Source organism: Lepidothrix coronata, unplaced genomic scaffold (assembly GCF_001604755.1).
Source record: "Lepidothrix coronata isolate B3197 unplaced genomic scaffold, Lepidothrix_coronata-1.0 Scaffold28, whole genome shotgun sequence".
NCBI lineage: Eukaryota > Metazoa > Chordata > Aves > Passeriformes > Pipridae > Lepidothrix > Lepidothrix coronata.
This window is the reverse complement of record NW_016690208.1, coordinates 3,573,399-3,598,679: the sequence shown is the minus strand read 5'-3', so window position 1 is coordinate 3,598,679 and position 25,281 is coordinate 3,573,399. Positions and strand designations below refer to the sequence as shown.

Below are 25,281 nucleotides of genomic sequence, written 5' to 3'. Positions count from 1 at the left end.
CCCGTCAAAGCTCCTACCTCTCTGGACCATTGGATGTGATAAATATTTGTTAATTCTTTGCTTTTGTGGCAGCTGGGACTTCAGCTCCAGCTTAAAGACACCTTTTGTCTCTCCCCCCCCTTCTCGTTCGTTTAAAGTCTGATGTGTTCTCTTTCGGTTATTAACTTTTCTACGTTAATTGGAATTATAATGAACTGCCTCAAGCTCTTTGATACACACACACTGCCTTGCTTTAGCCTCCGAGTTTGTGGTCTTGTTTTATTAATGCCAGCTCACGTGACAGGAGATGCTCTCGGATGCCTTCCGTGCGGAGTCCCCCCCAGTCCCCTTTGGGTCTTGGGTTTCACTCCTGGTCCTTGCAGCAATGTCACAGGGGCAGATCCACGTTTCCCAGCCCTGTGTAATGAGAGGAAATAGATTCAGCTCAGCGCCCGGGTGTTTTAATGAATCATCAGTGTGTGCATCTCTACGTTAAATTCGATGAGGTTTTACTGTCCTAAGACATAACCATTACTCAGGAATGCGTCAATTGATCCGGGGCATCTCTCCTTGTCGGGTGACCTGCTGGTTAGAGGGTTTGATCTCTCATTCAGCTTCATCAGGCAAAAGGCCAATGCAGAGAGAAAGATGGAGAGCTGAGCCCTCCCAGATGAGCATCCCTCAGCCCCATCCCACATCCCACGAGCCCAGTGATGCCAGGGAACAGCCCAGTCCCACACCAGCCCTCCCACTGCTGCTGCTGTCAGCCTCAAAAGCACATGTCTGCATAGCATGACATGCAGGAGGTCACTGGAGATGCCTGGGAAGGCTCCCACCATGGCATTTCTGAGAGGTGGGGTTGTATTCACTGGAACTGCGAATGGAGCCCCTGCAGTGCCCTGGGGCTCCTGCCCGAGGAGCTGGATCTGCACCTCAATCCTTCCACAGCTCTGCTCACCTTTCTGAAGGAGGATGCAGCATCCCTCTCTTTGCCTGAGGCTCCTGGGCTCGTTCCTGGATACACTGAAGGCTCAGATGGATGTCCATCTTCCAGCCCTGGTGCTTGGGCAGACATCTGGCTGCATTACGAAAGCCCCTGAGAGCAGATTTCTGTCCTTCCCCATCCCTGACCTCCTCCAAGCAGATTCACCCACTTCTCCACCTCTCTTGGCTTTGTTTCCTCATTGTAAAGAGAAGAAGCTGAGCTGCCAGCACGGCAGGAAGGCAAGTGATCCTCACCAAGGGGCAGGAGGGGGTCCTCAGCTAGCGAGTTCTGCCTCCCTGTATTAGAGATGAAACCCCAGGTTGCTGGCGTGTGCAAGTGGAGCTCCTGAGCTTTCCTGTACAGCAGGAATTTGCAGTGGCACAGCATAACACGGGCAGGTCAGCTTGAAAACAGCTGAACTTTGCAGATAAGCAGTGAGAATTTATTTGAAGAGGGAAAAAAATAAAATGTATATATCTCTCTCTCCCCTTCAGTTTCTCCCTCGTCGTGGGTCATAAATCCAGGTGAGGAGCAAGGATCCAGCTTTCCATTCATTGCTTCGGGTGTTTATTTTAGGATTTCAATGAGATGTAGAAATGCCAGTTTCCTGTTGCTGGAACTCTGACCACTCAGAGCTGACATGGAGCAGCTTCCCATGGGCCCAGTTCTGGGGGGTTCAGCCCCTTTCCTTGAAGGCAGAGCAGCAGCAGCAGCTTTCTGCCCACCTGTGAGCTCTTGACAGGGCTAATGCCAGCATAATTGTGCTGGTGCTAACACAGGAGCATCCTGTGCTGGAGATGAGACTCAGGTGCCTCCCTGTACACCCCATGTCTCTCCCCAGGCAGACCCTGCCAAACTCCCTGGCACAAAAGATCCAAGAGTGCAGTACACTCCAGGGAATACCTGGAGTGTGCTGTGAATCCCATACAAGGGCTGGTTTTGGTGGATACTGCTCAGCTGAGTCTCCTAGGCCCCAGCCTGTGCTGGATGCTGAATGAACCCCAGCAGCAGTGTTAATCCCCCACTGGGTATTACTGACCCCGTCCCTCTGCAGAGCCACACATCCAAACCCTCCTGGTGACAAACTGCTGTGGCCTTTCATTGCCACTAATGACCCTGGATGCAAAGCTGGAGATAAGCTGTGGGTTCCAGAGCCCTGGCAGCAGCAGTGCCTGACATTCGTGGCAGGGAGCTGGGGAAGCAGCTGCCTCCATCGGCAGGAGCGAGGGCTGCCTGCCTGGAACAAAGGCTGCCTTACAGGTAAGTGGGTTTAAACACAATTGATGCGCCAAATTAGGGACTGAAGCAGGCAGCACCCCTCGGAGCTATAATCCATTGCCTCGCTAACATAAATGGAAATTCAATTTGGGCAAGGGCAGGGAGGGAAGGGAAGCTTTGCTGTCTGCTCCCACACGGCCAGTGAAGCTCTCCATGCCCCGGGGGCTCTGCCATCCACAGCCCCCATCCACAGCCAGCCAGACCAGGATCGAATTTGCCTCGGTGCTGATGAGGTCTGGCAGTGTCTGACTCAGGCTGGACCCGACGTGGTGTGGGAAGGGGGAAGAGGGAGCTGGCAAGTAGGGAAGATGCTCATGGGGATGGGCAACCAGGCAGGGTCTCAAGGACCCCTCCCCTGATGGCTGTTGTGTGCAATTTTTCTGGCCAGATCCACCTCTCACCCTTAATTCCAGAGCCATGGAGCTGGGACCAGACCAATGGCTCACAGGAGGTGTTCCATATACATCCCAACGCCGGGAGAACTGTTTATAATCCTTTTCAAGGGACCACTTTGCTCAGTCCTCTTCCCATAACAAATCAGAAGGATTAGGGATCTGCCTGCTGACTGTCGGCTTCGTCATGCACTGAGAAGGTGCTGGGGGTTCAAATCCGAGTTTCAATTGCCCAACAGAGACACAGGTGAGTGTCTGTGCTCTCTGAAATGGTTTTAATGTCTCTGTGTCACCTGGGTCTTGCTGGGCCACAGTGAGCTGTGTGTTTTTGCACAGGAACCTCCACATGTGACAGCAGCAGTCGCTGTTTAACCCACAGATGTGCCCGGTGACAGTCAGGACAGGACACTTGGAGGAGACTGTGATCCAGCAGCAGTGGGAGGAAAGAGCCGTTCCCTCCTCCTTGCACATGAGTTTGTGCCTTACAGCACGAGAAAAACAAAGGCTGTAACATCCCTCTTGTTAAGCCTCTGCTTGTTTCAGCTTCTTGCTTTCTCCTAACTTGTTTTGCCTTCCTCAGGACAAAATCTTCTTTTCCTTACACCATGTACGAAATCCTCTGCCTCATCCTCAACGAGGACCACATCCAAAGGGAATCCAGCCCAACCATGCAGTTGGACCTCCCCACTGGCACCAGAGTAATCTCCCTGAATCAGAGACAGAACTGGACATCAGCTGCTCTTTACAGCTCGAACCTGCTGCTCCTGCTCTGGCAAGGACTGCCATGACTGAGGATCTCCATCACTTCTGCCTCTCTTCCTGGTCCAGCCGTGCACCCATAGACCTGCTGCAGAGCAAAAGGTGGGTGGCTGGGCCATGCCATGGTGAGCTGGTGGTGGGGCAGCAGGAAAAAGGCCAAAATTAGCCGAAGTAGAGCATCGTTTCTCTTTGGGAGGTGCTGCCTCGCCAGGGGCTCGAGCCTGGGTGGGCAGCCAGGCCCCTTCCCACCAGAGCAGCCCAGAGAAACTCCCTCCCCAGTGCTGCTGCAGCTGAGCCACCTAATGAGATCTAGTCGCCTGTGCATGCTATATTAGGGTTTCCATGGATATGGTGTCACAAACACTGGGCTGTGGCTTTGTTATATAAACAGGAGAGATTGCCACAAATACCCGAAATATCTGAAAAGGACAGGAAGAGACAAAAGCGTTCTCTGGGCGTGTTTATAAAGGGTTGGTGTGATCCAGGGGACAGTGACAGTGGGAGGTGGGAGAGATTTGTGTGAGCTTTGAGAAGTGGAGCATAACCGAGTGGTGGTCTCCGACTTGGGAGCTCTGGAGACTAGCTTCAATCTTCAACATGGTTTTTCTAAAATGATCAAAAAAAGGTGCTGCTGTCTGGGCTGTTACTGCCCCTGCTCACACCTGAGATCTGGACTCCTTCAGCTCACAGTGTGATGTGCATCGTTCTTCAGGTTCAAGTTCATCCTGGCTGAGCTTCACACCAATCCTGGTCCTACGCTATTCCTGCCACATGCAGAGAGATCCTGCTTCCTGCAGCTGGTGTGGACCAGGGCTGGTGATGGTGGTGGAGACACACAGCCATCAGCACTCTCAGAACTGCCCACACCTCACCCTGCTCTGCAAGACCATCCTAATTTTGTACCATTTCAGGTGCAGAAAGTCCTCTGTACAGTTTGAGGAATCATGTAATGTGAAGAAAAATCTGCTCTAGAATGGAGGTGGGCTGCAAGGGACATGGAGACATCAGAGTGGCTAAAATTGTATTGCACTCCCACTCCCCTGCCAATAAAAACACCATAAATAAAGTGGCTTTGCAATAACCATCTCCACGCACTGAAACACAGATTCATGTATCCCCACAAAAGATGCTCCGAGCAGGATCAACTCTGCTCTAGCCTTGTTCTCCAGGAGAGGCATGAGAAGCTTGCTCCAGTCCTACCATGGAAAGGACTCTTCATCCAGCAGATGCTACCTCAGTGCCTTCCTTTTCCCACCCTCCACGCTCACCTGTGGGTGACATTCCCAGCTCATGGCTGTTTCAGCTCATTCCTGGACTTCCCAGTGCCCTTCACCATGGGACAACCATCCATCCATCCATCCATCCATCCATCCATCCATCCATCAATCCATCCATCCATCCATCCATCCATCCATCCACTTGTTTTCTCTCCTATTGTTCCCCCTGTGCAACCAAGATGACATATTTCCATGCTTCATCATCTGACACGTGGTGGAGAATACCAAATTTGGTAAGGAAAGATCTGCTTTATCATTTAAAAACACGCCAAATCCGGTTTTTGCTCTTCAGATATAGGACACCCTGCATCAGCTGCCATCCTTGATTTTCCAGGACCCATCTTTATTTTCATGAAGTGTTCTCTCCCATCTCTGGAATGGCAGGGAAGAGTTTTCTCTGGTTTGGTAAGAAATAACAGCAAGAGGAGCTGGAATCTGCTGTGGGCGTTGGTCCAGGGCTGTCTGCCACATGAATTTCCAGGGGGGTAGGTTGGTTCTGAGCCCTCCTGCATGGGGCTCTGCTCTTTGATGCCAGCCTTTCTTCTTGCTTTTCCTCTAGCCATTGCTTTCTGGCACTAAGCTGCTTCCTGAAGATTGCACAGCAAGCCAGATCAGCTTCAAGGGGAGCTGATCCAGGAGAGGACATGGGGCCAAAAGAGCCTGAGGAGTCTGAAGATGCAGCTTTATCAGCTTAGCAAAAGGGCTGGTGCATCGAATGGCAAAGGCTGCAGGTCCTGTGTGCTTGAGGTTTGTAATGGACAAGTTAGCAGAAGGTCTAAAAAAGAGCAGAAAATTGTGGATTAGTGAGATTTCCTTCAGAAAACTCAGCGTGGCTTCTGTACAGGGAGGGCCTGCCCTACAAACCTCTTGACAACCTCAATAAGCTTGAAGAGGAAGGTGTTTGTGGGAGATATGATCTCTTTGGCTTTCCAGGTCTGTGACAGAAGGCTCTGCACTATTCCCACCACAGCCCAGACGCCCATGGAAGGATTATTCCCCCAGCACCTCCCAAACCCCTGGTGCCAGCAGTCCCCCCGGAATCCATGCCTCTGTACAAAGGGACACGAGGGAATCTGTGGTGAGCATCCTTACCCTCACCTCCTGCCTCTCCAAGCCCTTCCTGTTGCTGGCACTTCCACCCGCAGCAGCGGCTGCGCAGGATCACGTCCCAGAGAGTCTGGCACGTCGTGTCGGGTGCAGAGGCAGGAGCTGACGGGTGTGATGTGACGTGATGTGCCAGGCAAGCCCTGCCACGGAGCAGCCTGTGAGTGTGCATCCCCTCAGAGCACCCCTGACCCACGTTGCTCCAGCTGAGGTTGATGTCACCCCGTGAGCCGTGGCATATGGTGCTGGTCACGGGCTGGGGATGATTAACACAGCGAGTCTGGGGCACGCTGGCTCGGGGCACTGGGTAACTCATCTGTTCGGGTTAAAGACGCTGATTTGAGCAGCAGCTCCTCTCTGTCGTTTCTTTGTTAACTCTTTTAAGCAGATTCATCCCGTGACGCTCTGAGGTTGTCGCCTCCAAGGACAGAAACCTGTTGGAGTAACATGTGGCAGACCTGGCCCCAGGGCATCTTCAGCTTCGCTCCTGCCTGAAGCAGCATCCTGAGCCACAGCAGTGGGAGCAGCAGGTGCAAGGACCCAGTTAAGGGCAGTTTTCAGGGCTGTATTTATAAACCAGGTGGTTCTGACATTGTGGGTGGTTAAAGCAGAAGGAGAAAGGCTGCTATGGAAGAGCACAAATTCGAGATCAGGCTACTGTTCTCACCACCATAAAATTTGCATTTAAATCCAATGATTGAGGCGCTTCAGGCAGGTGCCCACATCCCAGAGAGAGCAGGAGGATGCAGTGGAGACCTTTGAGGCTGCTGCTGTGAATATTTGGGATCATCTTGGGGACTGGCTGAGAGAAAGAATCTCCATAATCATGGGGAAGAGTCAGAGAAGAGCACCCGGTGCTTCCATCAGGACCAGAGGGTGGCTGTCACTGTGAGGAGCTGAGCCTCGGAGCTTCCTGCTGCAGCCTCCTCCTGCACAGCTGCACACACAGGGTCCTGTTTACTGCTGGGGAGCTTAAGGCAAAAACAAATGCCAGAGAGCAGCAAAGGAAAAGGCTCTTCCTTTAGGAACAGAAAAAGGGTGTATTTGGCAGGTGATGACCAGGTTGTGTTGTCAGTGTACCTGGCTACTCCATCTGAAGGGTCTGTGATGGGCAGGAGTTGATTTATAGAGACCTAACACTGTGATTCCCTGTAGGACCAAAGCCCTGCACAAGCAGTGGGACGCTTTAATAATATTAAGTGCCCTTTGCTACCCTATTTCAGGTGCCTGTTTATTTTTTTGCATCCCTGGGAGGCCACACACTTGATGTGCATCACATCCACCAGAATGCAGTTGCTGAAAGAGTTTTCAGTCTGGAAATGCCACTACTGTCCCCCAGGCCAATGGAGGACTGGGAATACATACAGGGAGCTGGGCAGTGTTTCAGCAGCCAATTGCTCCCAGCAATGCCCAGGTTTGGTTGTGGTTTTTGGTCACGTATCAGTCTCAGACAGTAGGTGCCTTCAGGGTCATGACAACCAGGTGGGAACCTGCCCTTCCACGATGGGCACGCACTGGGAGTTGCTCCCTGGGGATGGAGCAAGCTGGAGGGGGGATAAAAGCCTAGGGAGAGGCTTTGGATGCTGAGTGGTGAGAAGATCATACAATATTCCTGGGCAGTTTGCTCCCAAGTCCTGAGTCACATGTGAGGAAACCAAGATTTTTTGGTTGCAGGAATGTGAATACACAAACTCAACAAAGGATTTACACCAAAAATAACCCACTGGGGGGGGGGGGGGGGAAGCAGGTGGCCATAACCTGAACACTGTACTTAAGACTTAACAAATGATTTGGCTTCTGGCTGCTGCTGGTCTGTTTATCCCACAGACTTGGCAGGCACAGGACACTTCCCAAATGTTGAGGTTGATGAAAGTTGTGGCTGGCCAGCTGCCAGCTCTTGAGGCTATCAACTGGCTCTCAAACTGTGGATGCTAATTAGCACTTTCCTTCTGTAAAAATTTATGTTGCAAAGTCATGGGAATCAGGGCTCTTTGCGCTCTGTGTTTGTACAGCCCCTGACACGACCAGACCGTGCTCGTGATGGAGGTCTTGTACACCACTGCAATATGGAGATATATTATAAAAACCTTTTTCTCTTTCATAGGTAACTGATCTTCACAGAATTGCTCTTACGGTAAGCAAACCTCATCTTAGAGCCCAGAAAACAAGCTCTGTACTCACACAAGGCAGCCCAAGCATTTGCTAAGTCCTTGTTATAACATTGTTTTTCCTTGCTTCTATCCTGGGCTCAGCTCAGTGAGAATTGCTTTGACATCTCCCTGGGAAGCAAGGAGGATCTTTATTGTCGTACAGGAGTCCAGGCATAGAAACCAAAATGAAGGGCCCAAGGAAAGAACCTCCATCATTCATATTTCTGAGCAAGGATACAATGATAAATTGCCAGACAATGGCATTTGACCAGTACAAGTAATAAAAAGCTAAAATTGGTAGGGGTTTTTTTTTTTGTTCCTGGCACAGCTTTTAAATATCTTTTGCACGTGGTTCAAGCAACCTTGAAGAAAAACTGAACAGCAACCACAACACAGACAGTTCAGTACTAAGTGATACAATATAAATTAATTAAACAATAATAGCCTTAAGTAGATTCTCTAAAGATAAACTGAATTTTGCCCCCTCACTTTGATTTCCTGTCATCAGAGTGAGTGGTTTGCCTCTCAGATCTCTGCACAGGCGTTTGAACTGCGTGCAAAGTGTGCTGAAATTGCTGGCGGTAATTAGTTTATTTGTTGAGCAATTAATTAAATGCGACTGTTTCCCTCTCCATGGATTAAAGGAGTGCTGTAAGTGATACCGTCTTAAAAAGAGCAGATGTGCTATATAAGCACTGATCATTCTCATCAGTCAAGAAGGACAGAACTAGTATCGATAGGCTGAAACTGCCGAAGGAAAAAATTAAGTTAGTTCTTGGGAATAAGCTTGGGAATGCCAAAGGAAGTCAGGCCAGGGACACGAACACTGCGGAACACAAGGCATACGTCCTGTTGGACAGAGGGAATCCAGGCTGGATGTGCTTGTCTTCCCAGCATCATTTCGAGGAGGCTGGGAGAGGCGATGGCCTGCAGAAGGGTCTGTGTGCCCAAGGAGTTTGGCAGCTTGCAGACAACACGGGTGATGCCAGCTGAGACTGCTGACAGGGCGGGCAATGAGGCAGGGCTGGCAGGGCCTTCCGAGACATGCTGAGCATCCTTCGTGCCCAGGAGAGCTCTGCTGGGAGTCTGGGGACCAGCGGCTGCAGAACACGTGTTGGGAGCTGGGGCACTTTGTGCTCCCTTGTCACACCGGCTTGGTTACGGCTGTGGTGGTGCCTCTGCAGGCTGCCCATCTGCTGGAGGGGTAATGCCGACTCGCATTCAGGTTTTGTCCCAAACTCTGTTTTTTTCAGATGTGGGAGGTCATCACAACCCCAAGACTAAGGAAATCTTGTGAATCACCGCTCCTGCACTTAAGAAGCCTTGTGAATCACCGCTGCTGAACACGCCCCGCGCGGCATCAGCGTCTTTGGAGAAAACTGAGGATGAGGACTCTAAGCTGAGGTTGTGCTGGAATGGGCATGGATTTGGGAAGAGGAGAGACAGTCCCTCTCCAGGGGTGTCTATTAATGAGACCAAACAACCAAAACCCCAGCACAGCTCCTGATAAACGGAGCAGGGAACAAAGTCATGGCACCTGTAAAATGCCCTGGGACCCTTGGGGGGCTAAACGGGGGGTGGTGCAGGGTTTCTCCTCTTTATCCCCGCACCAGGGATGGAGAGGGGGATTCTTTTCCTGCACTGGGGATGAGGAAGGAGATTCTTTTCCTGCCCCAGCATTGGGGATGAAGGCTCCTTTGGCCAAACCAATATCCCCCGCCTCTGTCGTGGGTGACGCGGATCTCGCAGGAGGAGATCCGGCTGCAGGATGGTGTGGCCCGACTCCCGGGGGTTGAGTGGTGGTCCGGCTCCGCAGAGGGATGACCCATGCCTATATGGGGATGCCCCAGCTCTGGCGGGAGTGACCCATCTCCCAGGGGCTGTCCCCCCGGTTGTCCAGCACGGACCCGCATCCCGCTGCGGGGTGTGGGGGTGTGTGTGTGTGTCAGGACCCGGCGTCCGCCTTCTCCCTTTCTCCGCATCCCGGGGTGCGGGTGCAGGGGGGTTGCGGTGCGGGGGGGCGGCAGCACGCGGCGCTGCCCGTGCGGCCCCGGCGGGGGGCTCGGGGGGGCGCAGCTCGGCCCGGCCCGGCCCGGCCCCGCTCGGCTCGGCCCCGCTCGGCCCCGCTCCGCTCCCGCCGCCGTCATTGGCGGCCCCGGCGGCGCTGGGGCGCGGGGCGGGGAGGCGGGAGCGTCCCCCGCAGAGCCGCCGCCGCCGGCCCGGCCATGTGCCGAGAGGGTGGCTGCTGCTGCTGCTGCTGCTGCTGCTGCTGCTTGCTGCCGGCTGCCTGCTCCGCGCACTGCTCCCCAGACCGCTTTCTTCCTTCTGTTTTTATTTTTTGAATTGTGTGTTTGTTTGGTTTTTTTTTTTTAAGTCCTTTATTTTGGCGTTGATGCTCTGCGAGCGGGAGACTTCGGGAGACGCGGTCCTCACCTGAGCGATCCAGCCCCATTCCCCCGTTTGAAGGTAAGCATGGGAGGACAACCTCCCCCCCACCCCCGGCTCTGCCGAGCCCCTTCTCCCCGTCGCTCCCAGCGCTGGGGTCTTTCGCGGTGTTTTTCCCCCCGTTTGCTTCACTCCCGCCCCCGCCGCCCGCTTCCCGGTGCATCCTGAACTGCCTGGGATCGCTGTTCCGAGGGAACGGGCAGCGAAACCCGCATCCCGGGGGGATACCTTCAAGGAGGGCAGCAGGCAGAGGATAGCCCCGGCTGCCAGGAGTGGGGCTGGGAAGGGGTTTGGAGGGGGGAGACTGAGCGAGTAGGACGTGGAGAACTGCACAGCATCTGCTCCCCTATAGCCTGTCTCAGGGGGGACTGGGCAAGTCCTGCCACCTTAGACCAACATGAAAAATACTGAGGTGCTCAGGCTTGGTTTTCCCCGGTCCTACAGCATCTTCAGTTTCAGAGCCATGCCTGTGAAGGAGGTCGTGAAAGCATCTTTCAGGGATGGAGTGGGAAAGCTGCCCCCGTCCCATGCCTTTCCTGGGTGTGCAGATCGTGTCCTTCTCTTCCATTTCATCCTCCTTTGCACGCTCAGCATGGGACTGAAACTGGGCTCTCTAAATAACCTCTCTGGGCATCTCACCTGGGGCCATGTGTCTAGGACAAGGGTTTGTTCCTATCTCATGTCCTGGCTCTGAAGGACGTCAGAATCCTCTGCTCCATCCCAATGAGTTCATAGAGACCACCCCAGTCTCAGGTTAGGCAGCAAACCAGCTCACTAACTCACACTCAGCAAAGCAGTGGTGATGGAGAGGGATCCAGAGCTGCCTGTGAGAAAGGTGATGGCACAGTTACCTGTGGGTTGTTTTTGTCACTGTTTCATGAATAGAGCAGCCATCTAGGTCTGTGCTCTCAGAGGCACAGGGATATTGCTCGGTACATTAAAGGTAGCCTGAGGGCTCGGGGGGGCTGTGGGAGGGAGAGAGAAATCCCCCAAGGGAAGATGGCTTTTCATTTCCCCATATCGACCGGTTTCAGACAGGATTATTTATATTTGACATAACAGATCACCAAACTTGGAAGGTAGTGGGGGTGTGCTCATACTCATTAAGGTAGACAGTTTTCTGACAGAATAAATTAAAGGTAAGAGAAGACGGCACTTTGAGGTTCAACAGATTGTCTTCTAGCCTGAAATGAGCAGCGAAATCAGCATAAAACCTGGGTGGGAAAATCGTGTACTTGAGTCTGTGATGACGGATGTCTGTCATTTTAGGCAACCTGGTGGGTTATCCCAATTTTTAGAGTGCAGATGGTGCTCCTGGGTGACTTCTTTGAGCGAAAGTACCCAGTGTGATGGGTTTTTTAGTCATCATATCTCGTCTTTACTGAGTAAGCATCTAAATTATAATGCTGTAAGGGAAAGTAGTTTACATAAATTGTGCATGAAGTGAGTGCCTGAACTATCCCACACCCGTGTTTAGGCTCTTGCCCTGTTGCAGTGGCGTGTGAAGAACTGAAGGTTGTTTGCAGCCTCTGTGGATGGTTTTCATCTTGTCTGAAAGGAGCAGAAAGACGCACTAGGGCTGTCAGTGGGTGAAAAGAGATTTTAAACATCTTAAAGACCATGCAGCTGTAATTAAAAGTGTAACCTCCTTCCTCCGCGTGTCAGGATTTCTGTGCAGAATCATGACAGGACCTCTTCAGGAACGGTGCTGGTGCTCAGTGGAGATAAAGAACTTCAACAAAATCCCCCGCGAAGTGATTGATGTTGATTTATCACCCCTCAGTACATTGGTTCTAGTTTAGAAAGGATGTGGGGATGTGAGGGGAAAGGAAGGGAACATCATTTGTTCCTTTCTGTTTTATTGTCAGTGAGCACAGATTACAAATACAGGCAGTTCTGGAATACCTGTGCCTACCTGAGCGTGGAGAGTTGCAGAACATCACCCGCGCCGTGGTTACTGGCTGTATCTTTACCGTGTTTCTCTTTGTTTCCCATCAAAGCCTGGTAACTCTGTCTAGCTGTCACATCTCCTCCTGACCCTTTTCCACTGCACCTGCAGCAGTCCCTAAACCCTCATGTAGGTGACACAAGAGTCAAACCTAAAGGTTTGATCTCATGGGCTTTGCAATCTGAGGAGAACGTGTTCGGAAGTGGCCCAGGGGCAGAGGACCCGCTCGCTGCCCGTGGATTAAATAACCCAAGTCTTTCCAAAGGTTTCCCATGTCTGAAGTTGAAGAGCACTCACTGACCCTACAGCCACACCTGAACACCCCCTTAGGATCTTGAAATGTTTCGCTGGGTGCCAGATGCAAAGAGATAAATGTGCTTAATTCCCTGGGATATTTATGTGCAGCTCAGAGAGCTTCGCTGCGTCCTCACAGGCTGAGAAAGTCTGTGCCACTGACCTTTGGGCATGTCAGGATATGGGACACTGAGGGGTTTTGCAGCTGACCAAGCTGTAAGGGATTTGCCTAACTCAGACTTTTTCATCTGGCTGTGCAGTGCCCAGCTGTATTAGTGCTGGTTTAAGAAACGGGGATAACTTGGTACCTTCTCACCTGACCTGCTCTGTCTGTTGTGTTGTCATGGATATGAATATGGATGTGAATAAGGACAGGCCAGGGAAGAGGTGCTGTGTGCTGGCAGGGCTCCAGCAGCCACAGCTTGTGATGCAACTTATGACATTGAAGGGCAGGTGTTTGGGTTGAACTTGCAGCTCATTCCCCATCTAATTTACACTTTCTCCCATGTCGTTATGTGTCATCTCCTTCTCTCCTTGTGATCTGATTTATTGTGGTGGGATTGGTTCACCCTTTGCCTGAGAAAACAGCTTATACCCCAGCACTGAAGATTGGCAGCAGGATGACAAATAGGTTTGGGTGATGGACTCTGACCCTCTTCAGACCTTTCAGCCACATTCAGATCACAGCCAAGGCCAGCCCAGGCAAGGCTGGGACCTTAGGAACCCACGAGCCCTGTGAGAACAGCCCTGGGCAGAGGGCAGATGGAAAGGTTGGGGAACAAAATTAAAGGTCATAATAACATTTTGAAATATCCTTGGACCTATTTCTCCCTGGAAAGGCTAATAGCAGCCATGACCCATTAATAGCAGTTCAGTGCACCAGCAGGAGGACGGGGCTCCTCTGGGGATGTGGTTCTCAAGGTGCCTGTGTCAGAGGCAGCACTGAGGGGGGCAGGACTTGATTTAGGCCAAAATCACAATGATGATGATTTTGTCCCATCCTACGTGTCCAAGAGCACAGATTTCTCACTGGAGCCGGGGGCAGCACTGTGAGCTGCAGCCTGGGACACTGCTGGGTGCCAGCACTTCCATCAGCGTGCACGGGTGCTCCCTTTGGCAGGACATGGAGTGGAGACAAGAGATGAGCCGAGAGCTGGGGAGCTTTGTTACCCTCTCACTTCAGGCAGTTTTCTCTTGCTTGTTGAGCGAGCACCTGTGATGGGTCAGAGCTGACGTTTGACTTCCCTCACAATAATGGCACAAGACGGGCTGAGACACCGCAAGGGCAGCTCAGCCCAGTCTCACCTTCTCCAGTGCTTCTCTCCTGTCTCCCACCTCCAGGACAAAAGCCACCTGCGGTCACACACCACCCAGCATGGATGTTGTGAGCTTTGCTTGACAGCTACACTGATTTTTTCCCGAGCTGGAAAGTGTGTGCCTCTGGAATCTGCCCATGGAGGGAGGGATGCGGCTCCTGCGTGGAGCTGAGTCGAAGGTGCACACAGCTCTGCTGCCCTGGGAAACATCTCTCTGCTCCACAGCCTTTATCAAAGAGATGGAAACTTGTCATATTCTTTTTGCAACAATATCTGACATTATCCAAGCAATTTGCCTTTGGTGTGTTTCCAGAAATAGTTAGGCCTACGGTAGACAGGGGTGACATCTGGATGCATTACTGTTGAGTTCAGAAACATGCAGTAAACAAGACAGGATCTATTGTTTAAAGGTTATTTCAAAAGGCTCCCAGCGAGTTATCTGGCCGTGCAATGGGGAAAGCTTTAATGGCATGGTGATAATTGCCTTTTTCTGAAGGACATTTTAGAGGAAAGTTACCAGAAACCCAAAAGAAAGTCTTAGCCTGTCCTCGCCAGGTCAGGGACCTGATCCAACCTGAAAATTGGGAGAGGTTTTCTCCTTACTTCAGTGCTGGCTGGATCAAGCCCAGGAAATACATGCCTGGCTGTGGGAATAGCAGGCTGGGGGGCAGAGATGGGGGATGCAGGGGAGATCACCAGCGGCTCAGCAATAAAAAAAAAAGTCTCAGATCAGCATAATAGGGCAGCAGGATTCACATCAGCAGGGAGGGCGAGAGAAAGAGCCCTCCCCGAGGCTCTGAGAAGAAAATAAATGTCATTAGCAATGGATAAAGCAACCGCCTCTGAGCACCTGAGACGAGGGTGGGAGGCTGTGCAGGGAGAGGGGGGCTGGTGAGGGCTGCCAGTGCTCAGAGGGCTCAGTGAGGCCACAGCAGGAGCCACTCTGCAGCCCACGTATTTATTCATCATGTCCCTGTTTGGTTAATAGCCTGCTCATTAAGAAAAGAAAAAGGAGGGCAAGTGAATTCCTGGCAGAAGGCAAGTGCCAGCCATCCTCCCCTTCCCTCACCCAGGTGACAAGGATGCTGCTCACGTGGCAGAAGAGAAGAGATGTGGCTCTGCTGCCACTCACACACCTGCAAGTGCTCCTGGCAGGATACACTGCTGGCCGCTTACCTCAGCCCCGGGGCAGGCAGGACTAATGCTCACTGGTAATTTCATGCCCCTTTGAGAGCCCTGATGGGGAGGAAATCATGTCTTGGTCTCACATATCTTTGTTTGCTTATGTGTTTCTCTGAGAGGGCAGTGGGAGTGAGCGAGTGGAGCTGACTGGAGCACTCTGCCTGCAGCGGGACCATCCCATCCCAGGCACTGGCTCCAGCCCTTCTCTGCCTCATCCAGTGCTGCCGTGAGGTTGTGTCAGTGCTGCAGAGAGAGTCGGTGCTGGTGGAGAGCTGTTCAGAGCCGTTTGGAGCTGTTCAGATCCCACACACCCAGCCTGCCACTCCATCCCTGCTTTTTCCCTTCTGTTCACCCACTAGTGCTCCAGCCCTGCCCTCCTCCTCCACAGCCCCATCCTCTTCTTCCTTCCTTTCCAAGATACCATTCACAGAAAACTTCCATGGTGAGACAACCATTGGAAGCTGCCAGCCTGGAAAATAGGGTTTGGGGAAAAAACCTGTCTTTTTTTTTCCTTTAAATTGCTACTAAAGTCCAGCTTAGGCTCTTCCAAGGCTGCACTGGTTGGCTTCCCTTGGGCAGGGGATAAAGGGGATGATCTTGCTCGGCGGGGGGATGGAGCCCTCCACACCACCAGCTTCAGGTCTGGCTTTGAGGCCACGCTGTGGCTTTGCTCTGGGTACAAGTTCATCAAAGGGTCTGAGCCGCAGAAGCTCATAAGCTCTTTATATAGGGGGAGCTGTAAGCAGTGGGCACACCACACAGCTGGGATTTCCTTCCCTTCTGCTGGAGGGGACTCATGGCAAACTGGGAGGAAAAGTCCTCTCTGGTTTCATTTTTTCCTGTGCAGGTGGTCTCTTGTTCCTCGGCTGCCTGAAAATCTAGGCTGGACCATAATGGACAAGAGTGGCCTCTTGTAGCACTGCCTGCTGTCTTGTACCCACAGAGGTACCAGGCATCAGGCAAAGCCAGGTCCTCTCTTTACTCATGGAGAATTTGGGATTAAAGGGGAAAAAACATCCATATAAATGCCAGAAAAGTGGCTGCCAGGGAAAGATAAATACCCAGATTTCTGGGTGATGTGGCTGCTTTGAAACCCTCTGGGGACCACCACAGCCTTGTGATGGCTTCGTCGTCTCCCCCAACCTCTCCCCAGCTCGGGTCACTTCAGCTGCAGCAGATCAAAATGCCTCAAGATTGAAAGACTCTTAAACTGGCACTGATCAGAGCAAAGAGATGCCGTGGACTTTGTTGTAGAAGATGCTACACAGGCTCCACTGAGGTTGGAATTTGCTGTGATGCTGCGGGAGCGTGCCCGGAGCGAGAGGGATTTCACAGGGAAGCACCAGACGAGTCCCCAAAGCAACTGTGCTACAGAGAATCACAGCTCTGCTAAAACATCACTTACAGGCACCGTTTCCTGTGAGAAAAATAACTTACCTGCAAATAACTTTGCTCATTTTTGTTCCCAGTATTCCACCTTGGCTCCTCTGGGATGTCTGGGGTTTCTTTTCCCTAGGAAATAATACAGTATTTTCCGAGGTGACCAGCAGGGACAGTGCAATCCCAGTTCAGAGCTCGGAAACCCGCGTGTGCTTCGCGATTTGAGCAGAGGGTGTTGCTTGGGCTCTGCCGTGGATTCCCTTTGCTCTCAGTGTGGGTTTGGTGTAAGATCTGTCACGGGCCCTCCTGCCTGAGTTTTGGCGAGCCATTAACTCTCTCCTTTAGCTGTCGCCTGCCTTCCTAGCCAGGTGACAGGTTGTGCAGTGCAGGGAGGCTCTCCCTGACAGTGTCTGCCTGCATCATCCCTGCAGGCAGCGATGCTCCTTCTGCCTCCTGCTTTCCCACCCTGGCACCCACAGAACAGCAGCGTGCACGTTGCCACTCTTCACTTAACAAAATATAACATGAGTTACATAGCAAAACAGGATGCATTTTGTGGCAATCCAAGCTAAACTCTTTCCTGGGGAGAAAATCCAGTATTTGGAGGCTCAGCTTTGAGCAAGCAATGAGGTGTCCTGGCTGCAGGAGGGTGGCTGAGGAAATGCTGGGGACCTCTCCCCATCTCTGCAAGCCAGTGCAAGCAGGGATTTACACAGATGCAATTTATAAGGCTCTCATGTGGAAGGGAAAGGAGGTGTCTTGGTCTGGTTGGTGCCTCCTGCTGGGTAGCTAAGCCCTGGAAAGATTAGCAGTAGAATATGGGGAAAAACAGTCCTGCAGTGAGAGTGGGAACAGAGTTGGGAGGGGAAGGATAACAAGTGTTGATTTGCGTTTGTTGTTAGGCAAATTTTGTGGGTTTATTGTTATATTACCCAAAGGAGGTGCTGAGGTAATAATTCAGACTTATGGCTGTCCTGTGGGTTTGCTTTGTGACTCTTTTCCTTGTGCAAACAGCGACAGGCACGAAGCTGTGTGGTTCTGCCACTGCCTGTGGCTGCAGCTCTTCTTTAAAGGTGTTTCTCCAGGTGAAATCTCTGATCCAGCTGTCACCAAGGCCATTTTCTTACTGATTGTGACAGAGTTGAAGGTGTATTTGGAGCAGGGTATGTGCTCATGGCTGCGGGTTGGACTAGATGACCTTTAAAGGTCCCTTCCCACCCAAACCATTCTGTAATTCCAAGGGCAGCTCAGGTCTGCAGCACTGGGTGCTGACATCACTGAGCTTGCTCTGGCTCAGACAGGAGCTCTCAGGGCACTTCTCTTTGCAGGGGAAACCTGGTGTTGTCCAGGTTGCCCAGAGAAGCTGTGGCTGCCCCATCCTGTAAGTGTTCAGGGCCAGGTTGGACGGGGTTTGGAGCAACCTGGACTAGTGGAAGGTGTTCCTACTCATGGCAGGGTGTGGAATAAGATGGGCTTTAAGGTCCCTTCCAACCCAAACCATTCTGTGATTCTATGATTCTGTGATCCTCTGTGGCCAGCACTGGATGGGACACCCATGGGCAGGCAAAGCCCCCGAGATAAAGACAAGCACAGTTAATGTTAGACAGTTCCATAATCTTTTTTTTTTGTGATTTGCAACAGTTCAGCGTTACTGTTTTCTCAAGAGTTATTCCTGATTCTCACAGCAGCTCGTGGGAGAAGATTCAGCCCACAGAAAGTGGGGTTTTCTTAGTTGCACCTATTTTCCCTTGTGTTTCTGGCATCACATCTTTGTTTATGTTGTATTTTTAAATAAAACAACACAGGTTACAAGAGTGTGATACCGGTTTCCGAGAAACCAAGCACAGATCTTACTTGTTTTCTTCATACCTTTGTAAATGTTACATATTGTTGAATGTTCAGATTGGCAGACAAAGGGTTGGTCTTTAAAACACTGTCTGACTTAATTGGTAGTAAATATAAAGCGTGAATATTTCTGGGCTATGGCAGAACTGTTGACTGCAGAGGATTAGGGTTGCTCAGCCTCAGAGATGTGTAACACTGGCACGCTGCTGCTGCATTTTTGCTCAAAAAGGGAAGATTTCCAAAAATTAATACAGATGAGAACATCTGCCAGAACCAGTAACGAGAAGGGCTTTGTTTGATACGGCTGTTAACATTGCCTGGTAACCTGAATATCACAATCCTGTGCATTTTCGTGATAATCCTAATTAAACCATCCAGAAGCAGGACTGAAGCATCCTGTGATCACAGCAGAAATTCCTGGGCTCCCTGGGCTCCCACTGTCTCCACTGTCAAGCCCAGGAGCAGCGGTAGCCAGGTTGGAGGGTGTTTTTTTAAACAGGCCCATGGTTCTGGACAGCAGTGAATGTATTCTTAATTCCCAGAGGAGACCTGTCATCTGTTGAACCTTCCAGGGGGAATCTCCTGCGGGCACAGCTCCATCACGCTTTCTGAGAGACCCTCGGCACTCCTAGGCACTGGGCAGGGAAGATGCTCACATTTACAGGTCTGGGTTTTGTAAGGCTCAAACTTCAGGTTTGTCTGGTTTACCATTGAGGTGAGATGTTAATGAAGGGCTCCACGGGGTAGAGTGATGCCTGGAGAGCTCAGAAAATCAGAGTGGGTTCAGTGAAAGTTTTTGTTGATTTGCCTGTGGGCTCCCAGTTCAGCTCAGAAAGTCAGCATTGCTTCAGTGAAAGGTTTTGCTAATTTGATTGTGGGCTCCCAGTTCACCACATTATCTCTGTTATTTAATACCAGAACGTTCCTAGTTCCCAGTGAGCTCTAACAAGCGTGTACAAGTGAAGTGAGCTCACCATGCCAGGGAAGGAAGCTGAAATCCAGCTGGGATTTGGAGGTGGAGTGGAGCAGCGCTCAGGAGTGTGAGTCTCCTGCTTTGCAGGATGGGTGGAGGCATTTCTGTGTGCTCGTCTCTCGGGTTTACAAGATCTGACTCCCCCAGGGCTGCTGTGGGTGCCTTGCCCTGTCTTCACCGAGGCTCAGGGGGTGATTCAGAGCACTGGTCTGAGGCTTGGCTTTCAAACACAAGACACTTTGCATTTTCTGGTCCTCTGAGGTGCTGCCACTCAGGCACCATTTGAGGAAGGAAGGGAGAAGCTGCAGCCTGCTTGGGGAACTGCCAGCACTGATGAGAAGCTGGGGAGGGCAGGTGGGAGCTCCCAGCCTCCCATCCTCGTCTACCTCAGTTTTCCATGTTTTGGTGCCGGCGGCAGCATCGCTTTGGCTGCTGGGGGTGGCAAGGAGGTGGCAGATGTGGAGCATGAGCCACCACCTCACTCTCAAGGGCCTCTCCAGCATCAAGGAGTCATTTCAAAGGCAGGGGAGGTGTCAGCCCAGCGCTGACGATGGGCAAAAAGATCCATCACGTGTGTTTTGATTTCTGAAAGATGCTGTCCCTGAGAACAGTCGATATTTCAAACATCTGATGCCTACACTGGTTTGAGCAGAGCAATTTGTGTGAAGGTTTTTCTCAGTTTCTTTATTCACCTAATGAGGGTTTTCAGCTGAGCCATGCGAGTTCCTTTATCTTTTCGGCTTTTTCGCTTATGATTTTGTTGTCGTGGGGCGTGTTTTTTTCCCTCCAAGTTAAATTTTCCCCTCTCTCATCTCCCAGGAAAAGCCGTAGCAAAATTAAGGTGAGGAAAAAAACGGGAAATTTACTGGAACTGCTTCATGGTGAGTTGCCAGAATATGGAAATTACCCTCTCAGACGGTCTCTTTTAATTCCCCTGATGCAGCAATGATAAATCCTTATTAAAAAAGATAACATAAGGAGATTTTACTGCCTGCAGAAAAACTCCAGGTTGCAAACAATGAGGAAACCCGTGATTCCTGGAAGTGTTCAAAGAGAGGTTGGATGGGGCTTGGAGTGACCTGGTCTAGTGGAAGGTGTCCCTGCCCATGGCAGGGGGGTGGAATGAGATGGTCTTTAAGGTCCCTTTCAACCCAAACCATCCTGTGATCCTGTGATCAGAGCAGTTTGCAATTGCACGTGTCGTTCCCCACGAGCCGCCGCGGTGCTGCCGCCAGCCCTGAGTGTGGACCTGGAGCCAGGCAAGCCTCACATCCCCAGGTGCTCTGGGCAGTGACTCTGCGTTGGCAGCAGCTCTAAATCTCTGCAGATTCACTGCCTGCACCACCTCCCTGTCTCCCTGAAGTCCAGCCCTGGGAGCACCACGCAGACAGGAATTTAAATGAAGCAGTTTTTAGCCTCCGACCAGGTCAAGCAGCATGAGGGTGCGTGTGCCACTCACTGGGCTGATGAGGGGGGGCTGTGGGGCTCCTTCCCTCCCCATCTGCAAGTGCAACTCATGCCCCAAGACAGGCAGGGCAGGGGGTTTGTGCCAATGGCCACCTCACATGCCAGTCCTTAATATTTATGTGTTATTTCCAAAATCCCCGAGCTCCCTCTCTCCTCTTCTCTTCTTTATTCATGCACCGTGCTGCCTTGCTGGGCAGGAGTGGGAAAAACACTCTGCTTGTGTCTCATTACACGAGTTGAAGCGGAGCCTTTGCCAGAGCGATGTAAAGCTGTAGCTATGGAAACTCCCTACCCTTTTTTCTGATTTTTTTTTCCTAAGGCAGCAACGTATATCTCTTTGGAGATCCCAGGCAGGGCTGCTTGGTGCCTGCAGCACCCGGGGAGTCCCCCGGTGTCACGCTGCAGCAGCAGCTGGAAGCACAGAGCCAGGTCACACTGCAGGGAGGGGGATTGATGAGGAATAAGTGGGTTGCATGGAAAGCCAGAGCCCAGGGCAGCTCAGAGATGCTGGGAGGGGGACAGCATGAGTATCACGAGCCATCAGCCACCCACCCACAGCTGGGGAGGTGTGGGGGTGGGCAAGGACAGAGGGGTGCTGGTCCCCCTCCTGCATGTGATGATGGCTGGATGGAGGATGTCCCTGCAACTCTCAGGCTGCTGCATTTAATGAGCACCAAGGAGCTTCCTGCTGCCTCCACATCAGCCTGGATCCGTGAATCCTGAGCAAAGGAGGGCAGGGTGTGCAGCTCACAAAGACTTTAATCTGCTGAGGATCTTCCTGTCCCACGGAGCTGTGTTCATACCTCTTGGAAATGCAAAGCTGTTGGATTTACTGCTTAATGGAAATGTACACTGTACGTGCCCTTCCTCCCCCACCCTGATCGATGGCTCATCTGCGGCTCAGGATCGATGGCTCATCCGCCTCTCAGGACATCATGGGGCCACCAGGTCAGGTGTGGGGACTAATCCTTCCCAACTACCAGTGCAGGGGGTGGTAGGAGCATGGAGCTGCTCTCAACTCACTGCTCATCCAGTGCCTGGCCTAGGGGAAGCCACTTAGTCTGGAAGTGGGCTGATATTTGACAGATTTCAAGCAATCTGGCTTCAAAAGCAGAGCCTTAACCAGCCCAGGACTCAGTTCCCACGTCTGTAAAATGGGTATTGGCATAGCAACACTTTCTCTCTCAGGCATGGTACTGCCAGAGCTGGAGAGCCAGAGGTCCTGGGATGAACCAGGGCTTTAGCTCAGATGTGCACAGAGGCTGAACGTGCAGCTGGGGCTGGCTGCAGGGGTCTGGGTGGCTTTGTGCCTGCCCGAGGCAGAGGCTAAAAGGTGCAAACACAGGCTCTGAAGCATGTAGTGTTTCTATTAGCACAGGGCTGAATGGCAGCAGAGATGACTCAGTCCATGCCTTCCCATAAAAATGATTCTCCATGCAGACACCGCTGCGTGGCCAGAGCCACAGATCCCGGGAGCTAAAGCTGTGGGAGTCACAGTGAGAGTTACTGCTTCTGCTGCTCTGTGTGGCCATCAGGGGGTACCAGGACCTTGTTATCCCTCTGTGCAGTGTCTCTGGACTGTAAAAGCCTTGTTCCCAGGACAAGTTGAGGATGAAGGTGCTGAACCCATCCCAGCTGCAGTGCCGGTGCCCCTGGGACCAGGAGGCAGCTCCAGCTCCCAGCCAGGGCTGTAAATGGTCAAAGAGGTCAGCAGGTGACTCTGTGTGAATCTCTTCCCATCTTCATGCCCCAGCAATCCCATCTGAGCCATGAAACCCTGTTCTCGAGACATTTGCTGGGAGATGGGACAGCAGGAAGGCTGCTGGGAGCTATTGGTGTAAGGAACCAGCTCCTACGAAGCTCTTGGGGCAACAACATCTGCTTCAACCTGACACCACCAGGTTTTCAACCTGAAGAGCTTTCAAAATCCAGGTGAGTGGACCAATTCTGGAAAGTTACTCTTTCAGAAAGACAAATTCCTCTTTTTTTTTTTCCATAATTGCATAATTTCTGCAGCACTTTCTGACCAGGCCTTTTGATGTTTCTGACTGTGCCTTGCTGGGGGCTGCAATCAGCTCTCCTGTGGGATGGTGATGGAGAGGGAGCACTGCCTGTTCAGTGAACTGGGCAGCAAAAAATACTGATCAGGAGTAAGATTTATTATTAGTTCTCAGTATGCTAACTCAAGCTTTTCAGGTTGCATGGGGACATTTCCAGGATGCAAAACTGCCTTGCTGGGAGAAGACACTGGGGTGCTCCCCATTCTCTGATTTCTTCCCAGCTCAGTGGTGATTGCAGTAGCTTATCCCAAGCTGCTAATTCCAAAACCTGCTCTCTCTAGTGTTAATATCTCAGGATGACAAAGCCATAACTCAAGAGGCGATTAAACGGTGCAGGGTGGAAAGACAGCACATCTTTCTTTCTTTTTTCTTTCTCTTTTTTTTTTTTTTAAATAGTTTAGACTGCGTGTGTGTGTTTGGGATTATGGTCTGCTTTCCAGCTGATTTATGGAAATAATTCCTGGTACTTAAGCAGAGTATGATTGTTTAGGCAAGGAAAGGTGGCACTGGGGAGGGTAAAACCCTCTGGTGTGGTTTGATAGCAGCTCTCAAATCCTGACAGAGACTGGCTGCTTGTGAGCCCCCACTGTGGCAGCTCACCATGTGCAGGGTCAGACCTGGAGGCAAGTCCATCACTTCTGTACCAGTTCCTCCCTTGGGCCTGTTTTTTGGGTTTACCTCCCCTGGACTGGTGCCAGCACGGGGCTGGTGTGCAGGGATGCACTGCTGGTCAGCACTCAGTCACCAGCATCCCTCTTGATGTCTCCAAAATCCCTGCTGATGCTTTTAGGATGTGACTGCAAAGTTTCGCTGAGGGTCAGAGGGGCAGAGCAGGGTGAACACACCCTGCTTTATTCTTGGCCATGCTGAAGTGTCCACAGTCACATTCCCTAGTCCCTTTGGAATGAAGATAGCAGTGCCTTCAGCATGGCCACAGTGGCACTGGAAGGGGACATTCCCAAGGGCAGCACACATCCAGGTGATTGAGCATTCCTCCCATCCCTCCCCAGCAGCACCGCTGCTCTCCATTTAGCTTCTGCAGTCATTTAAATTCCTGCCTAGCATTGTGCTTAGTAAGCCTTAATGCCACCTTGATGAGCTGTGCAAATATTATCTTTCCTGAGGCATGATTTGGTTGTACTGAGTGCCATTATTGCCTCATTACTGCAGAGCACACATTCCCTCACACGCGCTGCCGGGGCAGGGATCCCCTGGATCGATGCTGCTCGAAGGAAGCCTGCTTAAGTGTGCTGGAAATTCAGACTGAGAGCTAATCTCTGCTTTAAAAACTGGCAATGGTAATTGGTGGGAGCGGATCCCTGATTGTTCCATGAGCTGCTGCTTTTTTTAAGCTTTGGGAATGCCCAAATTCGGAGTGGCTGTTGCTGTGTGATGTATCTCCCAAGTAGCCTGAGCATCCTCTGCTGGGTTTCATTGTTAGCAAGCTGTTCTTACACAGGAATACAGCCTGGCTGTTCTGGCAGGCAGTGAGGGTCACAGTAGATGACCTTTAAAGGTCTCTTTGATCCAAAATGTTCCATGGTTGTATGTCAGCACCATCACTAGCAGGGACACCTGCAGGGATGCATATACAGTGTGTCTCTGGAAAAAGCTTGTACAACAAGGAGTTGTTGGGCTGCCATGTAATATTTAACAAAACATTTTGAATTGTAGAATTCTGGGATTTAATTATGTATAACACCATTTTTATATGTGGTTATATTGAATTATAATGAGAGCAGACAGAAGGAGCAGTTCACTGTGACCTGTTTCTTATCTCAGCACTACTCTGGGAGCACTGAGGGAGGTTTTCTGAATGTAAAGGGCTGAGATGAGAATGGACAGAGAGGGGAGGAACAGTCCATGGCTGCTCCAGTCTCCTGGAGGAGTATATTGTGGGTTATGATTGATGCAAATATGGGAGACATATCCCCATATCGTCCCCATGCACATCTGTGTGAGCCTGATGTACCTCCAGCCTTAGTCTCACTGCCAGGGCACTAAAACCTTTCCACAGCTGTGGTGTTGTCCTTCTGTCCTCGTCCATTCCCAGGCTCTCTGTGAGCCCTGATCCCCAGCACATCCTGCCCACGCTGCTGTCCCAGCCCTGCCCAAGCTGTGCTGGGATCCCTGGGTCCGGGATCCTGTTCTTCAGAGCTCAGCACTATTCCAGCATTGTCCTGTCTGATAAATAATTGATCAGGCACTGGGTATAGGTTGCCTTTGAAATATGTTGTTTCTGACCTGGACATCAGTGGGAGCTGAAGTATCAGGGTCTGTCCCAGCGGCAGGAGGGCTGAGGGGTGATATAGGGGACAGTCACAGGGGTCACTGTGGGCTGAGCTGTGAGTTACCTCTGTACCAATATCAGTGACCTCTGTAGTTGTCTTCAAACCAGGGAAGGGCTCTTAAGGCCACCAGAAAGGGACATGGCATTTCAGATGGGT

The 25,281-nt window shown here is 51.5% G+C and overlaps 1 protein-coding gene across 2 annotated transcripts in view; it reads left to right on the top strand.

Annotated features, from left to right (window-relative positions):
* Positions 1 to 4,828: 4,828 nt before the first annotated feature.
* Positions 4,829 to 25,281, top strand: part of FAM163B (family with sequence similarity 163 member B) — a 31,636-nt gene continuing 11,183 nt past the window's right edge. Inside the window, exons 1-7 of one of the 2 annotated variants that reach the window (XM_017810401.1) lie at positions 4,829 to 4,903; positions 5,005 to 5,417; positions 5,604 to 5,748; positions 6,163 to 6,304; positions 7,879 to 7,908; positions 9,178 to 9,328; positions 10,299 to 10,390. The gene's annotated coding sequence lies outside the window, so the exon portion shown is untranslated. Of the gene's footprint in view, positions 4,904 to 5,004; positions 5,418 to 5,603; positions 5,749 to 6,162; positions 6,305 to 7,878; positions 7,909 to 9,155; positions 9,329 to 10,298; positions 10,391 to 25,281 lie in introns of those variants that run through there. The other variant, XM_017810402.1, reaches the window with a different exon arrangement.